The 9,144-nt window shown below is 47.4% G+C and overlaps 1 pseudogene; it reads left to right on the top strand.

Annotated features, from left to right (window-relative positions):
• Positions 1–258: 258 nt before the first annotated feature.
• The window catches only part of LOC146194350 (uncharacterized), a 10,965-nt pseudogene continuing 2,079 nt past the window's right edge, over positions 259–9,144 (top strand).

Raw genomic sequence — 9,144 nt, 5'->3', positions numbered from 1 at the left:
CAAATGTCAACTATGCGGGAACGGACACCCGTTAGGAGACAAAAAATGGAGAGAAATCTACAGAGTCCTGTACGAAGTGAAGAAGCAGCTCTGGAAACGAAAGCTCGGGAGACAACAGCAGCTAGAATTTCAATCGCAACACAGGGGAAGTGAGCCCCGGAAGAATCCGCCGAGGTTGCTCCGAGGAAAGGCGCGGGACGAGTTCCGCGCCAGAAATGACTCATTCCCAAGACTGGTTGAGGAGGCGGCAGCCGAGAAATGGGAGTGGTGCAGTCGCTTGAGCTCCCGTACCAGAGGGCGTTCAGGCTCCCGGACCGAAGGATGCTCCGGCTCCAGGACCAGGGGGTGATCCGACTCCAGAACCAGGGGAGATCCTCATCCTGGGATCCGGCAAATCCGTGGACGAAGAAGCGCAACCCGAGCAGCGACAGTAAAGAAGTAAGCTTCGACGGGGATTTCCGAGGCAAAGGCCGAGAAGGATAGGAAGGTATATATATTAGAGAAAGAAAATAAGGGAGCATAAATCATTGATTACAAAGCTTCCCCACGAACAACAAAACCAAAAATCCAAACGCGAGCGGAGACCCACTCTCCCCACTGGACACCACCAAATCTTACAGCAAAAAAAAAAAAAAAAAAAAAAACAAAACAATTACGACCGATAGTCGAAGTAGGTGCGTAGCCCTGATGTCACGAAATCGGCGCACATTTTTATTAAGCCGGCGCGGCGCGAGGCCCGCGCGGCGTCGCATGGAAGGTTCGAGAAAAACCTCCTTCCCCGCGCGAGAGAGCGCATAGTTTTGTACGCGTCGCCCTCTTTCTCATCACCCTGTGATGACGGTGACTCATCAGTCTGGAAAATACCAGCTGTCTCCAGAACCTTCGGCGGCGCCTGACCAATGACGACGCGCGGCTCGACGGGAGGAGAAGGGAGCGCTCCAAACAGTGAAACTAAGTGTGTTTGCGCGCTAGTCTTGGCGCGCCTTAACAGACAGACGCGGCGCGCCCTATTTATGGAGGCCGCGCCGCTTGTGTAGTCAGTCAGGCAGTCAGTGGTTGCGGCGTGTTCGCAAGTGCGACAACTGGACTCCCGGGGATTACCCGCTGCTGGCAAGTCCACGAACCTGCGAGGGAGCGGCGCTCGTTTTGCATGGCGGCCACATTTTGACTCTCGAGGCGTCGGACTGCAACAGTGCCCGGTGAACAATTTGGTGTTTGTTTATGTAACTCTCTCGTGTTTCACCTGTGTTGTAAACCCTCTATACTATTGAATACCTCTGTAATTGCATGCTTAGCAATTGTTATTCTGTGAACCTCTCTTCTGTGCAATTTTAGTGTTTGCGTATTCCTTTGTATCGTCTCTTGCTGTGTATAAAGTGTGTTTTTGTTACTCCTGACTCCAATCCTTACTCTGGTTTGAACCGGCGACAGCTGGGCACCAAATGGCCACCCCCTTCTGTCACTACAAGGTAGTTGAATTCCGGCTGAGCTTGCCACGCAGGTTGAGGGCATCTCCTTTGCGACCGGAACAACTACCCCTACTCACTCTAAGGGTGTCTGGGAGTGTGCGCACCGTTAAGGGCGCATCGTTCATAATCCTTGTAATTATTAACGGGTGACAACTGCTTAGGGGCGGAGGTAAGCACGAGCTGCTTCATGACGCGGCGAGCGGCTCAGAGCCGAGGTCCAGGGAGCACCATACGTGCACGCTGTCCATGAAGAGTGAAGAGTGACTAATGCGAGGGGAGAGATGCCGTAGTTGAGGACGCGTGAGCGACACACGACTGCTCACTCCGGAGTAACACGCGCTTGTGCACAGTGCAACGCTGCCCAGAGACGGCCACCGCGTCCGCAACTGACACGCCCCTCTATCACTCTTTTACTCTCTCATCGGGTGCATCTATGCGGCCGCTCCACCCTCTTAGTGTTAAGCTGCGTGATGCGGGCGTCTCAACTTCCCCTTCCTTCTCTTCAAGTTCAAGCAGAGACGGATGGGCAGACAGAGGGAGAGAGCGAGCGGCTTGTGCTGCAGTTGTGCGGCCGCTCCGACTCCTCATTCTGAGCCGCGCAACACACGCGTCGCTACCTTCTCTTTCTCCACTTTAAGTTCACGAAGAGAGAGTGAGCGGCTTCGGACAGACATGGGAGAAATCAGTGATCGCGGCTAGTAGTGCTACGCACTAAAAAACCCTCCGGCCCCAATGGCGGCAACCCCCAAGCCGGCAGCGACCCCGGAAAACGGAAAAAAAAAATGGTAGTGGAACCTGTTAGACCACCCCCGACAAAGCGTATAGGGGGAGGGAGACGTTGACCCGGTGGTGGCACTTAAAAAGGAGGTAGACGCTAATCACACCGAGGTAAAACCTTTCATGACATAAATCATGGGAGCAATTATTCTGATAAGAGAAGAGATGACTCAAAAATTTGTGCAATTGCATCAGAGACAGGAAAAGATGCACCAAAGGCTGGAGAAGGTACAGCAGAGGCAGGAACGAATTGCAGCTGAACTACAACTGCAAAGGACAGAATTATTAACCACACAGAGTGGCAGCGAAACACTGAGGAAACAATTATACAGCTTCAAAATGGTCAAAAACTCAAATAATGCTTCCATCCGATCTGGCAGTGAAATTGCCGTGGGTTCCAGCGTAAGCGAGCGCTGCTGCAACAATACTAGCGCTGAACGTGTAAAGCTGTGGTGTCCGGCTTATCACCGCAGTCGCTAATGATCGTGTGCGCCAGAACGAATAAAAGGCGTGCACCGCAACCTAATTGCGGGCTCATCTCGACCAGCAACGCACATGTGGCAATAAACGTCGCTTCGCCCCTGGAAACTTGTCTGTTGCTTCGCATGAACCACGCAACACAACAATTGGCGATGAGAATGGGATGCTGTTGCCGGAGCGTTCGAAACGCACTTTGGACTTGCACGTTCCTGTTAAGTGCGTTCCGCTGCTGTGGATACACTTGGGAGTGCAATCCTGCGTTTCTTTGATGAATTGAAGACGCCGTTCTTCAGTTTGGAAGGCAAGTGTTTCCAAAAGTTACCCTATGAAGAAGGCTGTCCTTTTTGTAGTGTGCGGAGCCGGTGATTGTCGTCATGACCGAGGCCGAGGCAGCAGTGACTCACTTTGCTGGGCGACTGTGTCAGTTGGAACCCTTTGACAACTCCACCAGCGATTGCGCTTCGCACGAAGAGCGTCTTACGTCGTTCCTGATTGTCAACCGAGTACCCGACGGCGACAAAGTACACGCCTTTTTGAGCATTATGGATCCGAAGACCTACGGGCAGTTGAAGTCATTACCTGCTCCAGAACTGCCTTCTACGAAAGGTTTTGAAGTCCGCAGAAAGTTTTCAGCGACCACCTGTCACCGAAGCCGTCAGTCATTAGAGAACGGGCCAAGTTTCACCGGAGGTGTCAACGAGAAGGCGAGTCCTTATCTACTTATGTTGGCGAGCTTCGTAAACTGTAGCAAACGTGCGAGTTTGGGAGCGCCCTTGACGAGTCCCTTCGGGATGTGCGGCTTGCTACGAGAAGACATTCAGCGAGTGCTTTTCACGGCAGATAGCAAGTTTACGTTACAGAAAGCGGTGAAGCGGGCTCTTGCAACGGAAGTGCTGCCGAGGCACGCGGCACAGACGCCGTAGCCGGCGATATGCACAAGGTGCAAGCTGAGACGCAGAAAGCATTCAAAAGCTATTTCCGCTGTGGTTCGCCAATACACACGCAAAACACACAAGACAAAGTGCACAGTCATCTAGCACACTTGATCTGATTTTAACGTTACATCCAGAGAATCTGTTATCCCTTTCACATCTTCCTGGACTTAGTGATCATTCAATAATTCACGCCACGTTTCTCAACCACCTACCAAAACCTAAGAAAGTAACTAAAACATTCACTATTTATGATAAAGGCGATTATCTAAACATTAACCGTGAACTCGAAAATTTCTGTACTTCGTTTCTTATCGACTTTGAGCTAAGGTCTACCGAGACTAACTGGCTTCTTTTTAAGAATAAAATGAATAATCTTGTAAAACAATACATCCCTACAATTACTGTAAGCGAGCGTGTTAATACCCCTTGGTTCAATAATACATTAAAGAGTCTTAATAACAATAAGGAAAGACTCTTTCGAGCAGCCAGACGAAATAACAACCCTAATACATGGCAGAAGTATTACGTAGCCGAAAAACAATTTAGCGCCCATGTTTTTAAAGCTAAGCAATCGTTTTCTAATACCACGCTCCCTGAAATGCTACGCACAAACCCTCGTCAATTGTGGAGATGTATCAATCCTAACCCTAGCAACCCAATAACACTTCATGATGATGATATGGCTACAGTTGCGGAACATGATGTTGCAGAAGTATTCAATCTGACCTTTAGTCCTGCATTTACTCGTGAACCAGATGGGGACCTACCGGATTTTCCATCCTTTGGTTTTCCTGCTATGCCCGATATATCATTCGAACCCCACGGCATTGTTAAATTATTTTGATTCTTTGAAACTAACATCATCGGCAGGTATTGATGATAATAACGCAAAGGTACTAAAAAATACAAAACATATCACAAGTGTCCTGTTGTCTCATATCTTTCAGCAATCGCTTTCATCAGGCATTGCACCGCACGACTGGAAAGTGGGTAAAGTCATTCCAGTACCGAAAAAAGGGCCTTCATCTTCCCGTCATAATTACCGTCCTATATCCATTACTAGCGTCCCGTCAAAACTGATGGAACATGTAATCTTTTCTGGCATCATGAAATTTCTTTTATCTGTTCTTTTCTTTCACGCTAGCCAACATGGTTTTATAAAGGGCTTTTCTTGCGACACACAGTTAGCTCTATTTATTAATGACCTAAGCTCCATCACAAACTTCTAGTGGACGCCCTCTTCTTAGATTTCGAAAAGGCATTTGACAAAGTTTCCCACCGGCGGCTTTTTTTTTTTAACTTTCAAGTCTTAATCTTAATTCCTTGGTACTTGACTGGCTTCGTAACTTTCTAACTAACCGACAACAGTTTGTTCTCGCTAATAAATGCTCTCCTTCTCACTGCTCTGTTATATCTGGGGTGCCCCAGGGCACAGTCCTGGGGCCCCTGCTTTTCATTATCTATATAAACGACCTGCCAACTGACATATGCTCTAACATACGCCTATTTGCTGACGATTGTGTTGTGTACCGTCCCATAATCACTCACAGTGATCGCCAACTTCTTCAATATGACATTGATCGCATTTTAACTTGGTGCAGTAAATGGCTCAAGTCTCTTAGCGTGAAAAAACATTCTTCACTTTCTTTTCACAGGCGTCCCTCTGAACCACCTTTTAAGTACCTAATAGCTAATTCAGAAATTGCAGCAGTAACCACATATAAATACCTTGGCCTTCACTTAACACATGATCTTAAGTGGACATACCACGTAACTCAAATTTCTAAAGAAGCAAATCGAGTTCGGGGGAATTTTCGGCGAACACTACGTCTTGCACCACCATCGTTAAAATCACTAGCCTATGTAACATTTGTACGGCCCAAACTAGAATATGCATGCGCTATTTGGGACAATAATCAACTTAATCTTTCTAACACGCTAGAAGCAATACAAAACCGCTCCGCTAGATTCATCTTCTCTGCATATTCTTATTATGAAAGCGTAACCAAACTAAAATGCAATGCTCATTTATCAAATTTAGCTAACTGGCGTAGCATCGCAAGACTATTTAAATTTCATAAATTCTATTATCATCTTTCGCACGAATCTGTTATCATCACTGCATACCGCACCTCCAGCCGCACGAACCACGAAAAGACAACCCATTCTCCGCAAGCCCGTACATCTACGCATCTATATTCGTTTTTCGTGCGCACAGCAAAAGAGTGGAATGACTTGCCTGCCGACGTCGTGCTCTATACAGACCCATCGCTGTTCAAATCATCACTTGAAGCAATATTATGCCCTGAAACCCACTTCAATGGGGCCTTTGAGGTTATAATAAACAAATAAATCAAAAGAATGCCCTCACTCGGACGCAGCCTGTTTCAGTTGCAACAAAAAAAGGCATATCCAGAGAGCCTGCCGAAGCAGTGCCAAGAAGAAAGATCAAATGAAAAGGAATGCGAAGATGCTGACGGTTGTGTCACGGAAAGCTTCGACCCTCGGTTTAAACGACGTCTCGGCAGCTCAGCACGACACCGTCACCGTACACATGACCATCGACGGCATCTTGGTGAACATGGAGTTAGACAAGGGAGCGGCTGTTTCCGTCACGTCAAAGACGCAGTTCCGTCAGCTCTTTCCTTCGGCGGTACTGCAGTTTAACTTCGTACCTACACAGGAAAACTGGTACGGCCCCAGGAGGTCTCTTCGGTCAACGTGCAGCACGGCGACCATTCTGCAATTCTTCCACTCTACGTCTTGACCACAAGGGACCACCTCTACTGGGCCGGGAGTGGCTCCACGCCGTCCGGCTGCAGTGGACGAAAATTTGGAACCTGAACAACATTACAAGGTCCTACGCTCCTACTCATATCAGCGTAAAAAAGAGGCTTGACGCTGGCGAAGTACCGACCCCTTTTCAAACACGAGTTAGGCACTATAACTGAAGAACGCGCCGAACTTTTTCTTAAACCTAGGAATGTTCCGTTCGCGCTGAAAAAAGCGTTCGACGCTGAACTGTCTAAAATGGAGAAACTGGTGGTTATATCGCCGGTTAAGACGTCAGAATACGCCACGCCGGCGGTACCTGTAATCAAGCAAGATGGTAGCATACATATTTGCGGCGACTACAAGACGACCGTTAATCCATGCATTCATATCGACCACGACCTGGGGCCGAATTACGTACCGCTCACAATGCCCTGTTCCTATTGGTCAGCCCTGAGCGTCAGACATGTTGAATTTTTGCGTCACCACCGAGTCACCGGTGAGTGCATTTTCACACTCGCTGAAATGTGACTGAAATTGTGAGCTCTGCGGAGTAGGCACACTGTTCACAGCCTTGTCGGGAGGTAAGTATTTCTCGAAGATTGATCTCGACCGGGCCTATCAGCAAGTGGTAATGTCTGAGAATACCTCACGCTGAATACGCAAAAAGGATTATTTGCTTTTAATCGACTCGCGTTTGGAATTTCGTTCGCACCTGGGATTTTCTAAAGAATAATGGACACCATGCTGAAAGGCTTACATGGGGTCTGCTGCTACCTAGACGACATTCTCGTGACTGGTAAAAATACCGAAGAGCATTTCATCAATCTGGAAGCTGTGGTAAAATGACTTCTAAAAAAAAGGCGTTCGTGTCAAGAAAGAGAAGTGTTCGTATTTTCAAGAGGACCTTCGCTACCTCGAACATTAAATCAGCGCACAAGGCATCTCTGCAACGACGAAAAAGGTTGACGCACTCCTAAAGGCTCCAGCCCCTAAAGACTGGCAGCAGCTGCAGTCGTTCCTGTGAGTCGTCAATTTCTACGGCAAGTTCCTTCCTAACCAAGCAACGGTGGCGCAAGCATTTTTCAGGTTACTACGTAAAAATTCCCCATGGTGCTGGGATGAACGTTCCCAGGAAGCGTTCGCCAAGAACTTGCTAGCCTCTAGCCTCTCCGCCGATTTTGGCGCGCACTACGACCCGTGCAAACCATTGCAGCTATCATGATGCATCGCAGTATGGTTTAGGCGCGGTTCTTTCTCATGTTTTGGATGATGACAGCACAAAGCCAATCGCTTTCGCATCGCGTACCTTGACCGATCGAATGAGACCAGATCGAATTGGCCGAGATATCAAAGCTAATCAATAAGCGCAAGGTGGCCGATATAAGGAAGTATAACATGGACAAAATTGAGCATGCTGTAAAGAACGGGGGAAGCCTTAAAGCGGTAAAGAAGAAATTGGGCATAGGCAAAAACCAGATGTATGCGATAAGGGACAAGGCGGGCAACGTCATCACTAATATGGACAAGATAGTCAAAGTAGCCGAGGAGTTCTATACAGATCTCTATAGCAGCCAAAGTAGTCAGGACCGTAATGAGATTGGCGGTAGGGAAAAACAGTCAGACGTTCCACCAGTGACGAAAGACGAGGTCAAGAAAGCATTAGAAACTATGAAAAGGGGGAAATCAGCTGGAGAGGATCAGATAACTACAGATTTGCTAAAGGACGGGGGGGATATCGTGCTAGAGAAACTGGCTACCCTGTATACGCAGTGCCTGATGTCATCGACGGTACCGGAACCATGGAAGAATGCAAACATTATCCTCATTCACAAGAAAGGGGACTCTAAGGACCTTAAAAATTACAGACCAATCAGCTTACTGTCTGTTACGTATAAGGTATTTACTAAGGTAATCGCTAATAGAATCAGGACAACCTTAGACTGCAATCAATCAAAGGATCAAGCAGGGTTTCGGAAACGGTACTCTACTATCGATCATATCCATACCATCAACCAGGTGATAGAAAAATGCTCAGAATATAACCAGCCCTTATACATAGCATTCATTGATTACGAAAAAGCATTTGACTCAGTGGAAACCTCGGCGGTGATGCAGGCATTGCGAAATCAGGGGGTAGACGAGCCGTACGTGAAAGTGCTGGAAGATATATATAGTGGCTGCACAGCAACCATAGTTCTGCATAAAGAAAGCAACAAAATTCCCATAAAGAAAGGTGTTAGGCAAGGAGACACAATCTCCCCAGTACTATTCACAGCTTGTTTAGAGGAAGTATTCAGAGACTTGGAATGGGAGCAGTTAGGGATAAGGGTAGATGGAGAATACCTCAGTAATCTGCGATTTGCTGATGACATTGCCTTGCTAAGCAACTCGGGGGATGAACTGCAAATAATGATTGATGACCTAGACAGAAAAAGTAGACAGGTAGGCTTGAAAATAAATATGCAGAAGACTAAGGTAATGTTCAACAGCCTCGGGAAGGAACAGCAGTTTACATTAGGTAGCGAAATACTGGAAGTAGTAGGCGAATATGTCTACTTAGGACAGGTAGTAACCGCAGATCCGGACCATGAAAAGGAAATAACAAGAAGAATAAGAATGGGATGGTGCGCATTTGGCAAGCACTCGCAGATTATGACTAGCAGCTTACCGGTATCGCTCAAGAGGAAAGTATACAACAGTTGCATCTT

This window comes from Amblyomma maculatum, chromosome 3 (assembly GCF_055883805.1).
Source record: "Amblyomma maculatum isolate TAMU_Amacu chromosome 3, ASM5588380v1, whole genome shotgun sequence".
NCBI lineage: Eukaryota > Metazoa > Arthropoda > Arachnida > Ixodida > Ixodidae > Amblyomma > Amblyomma maculatum.
This window is presented reverse-complemented; position numbering and strand designations above follow the sequence as displayed.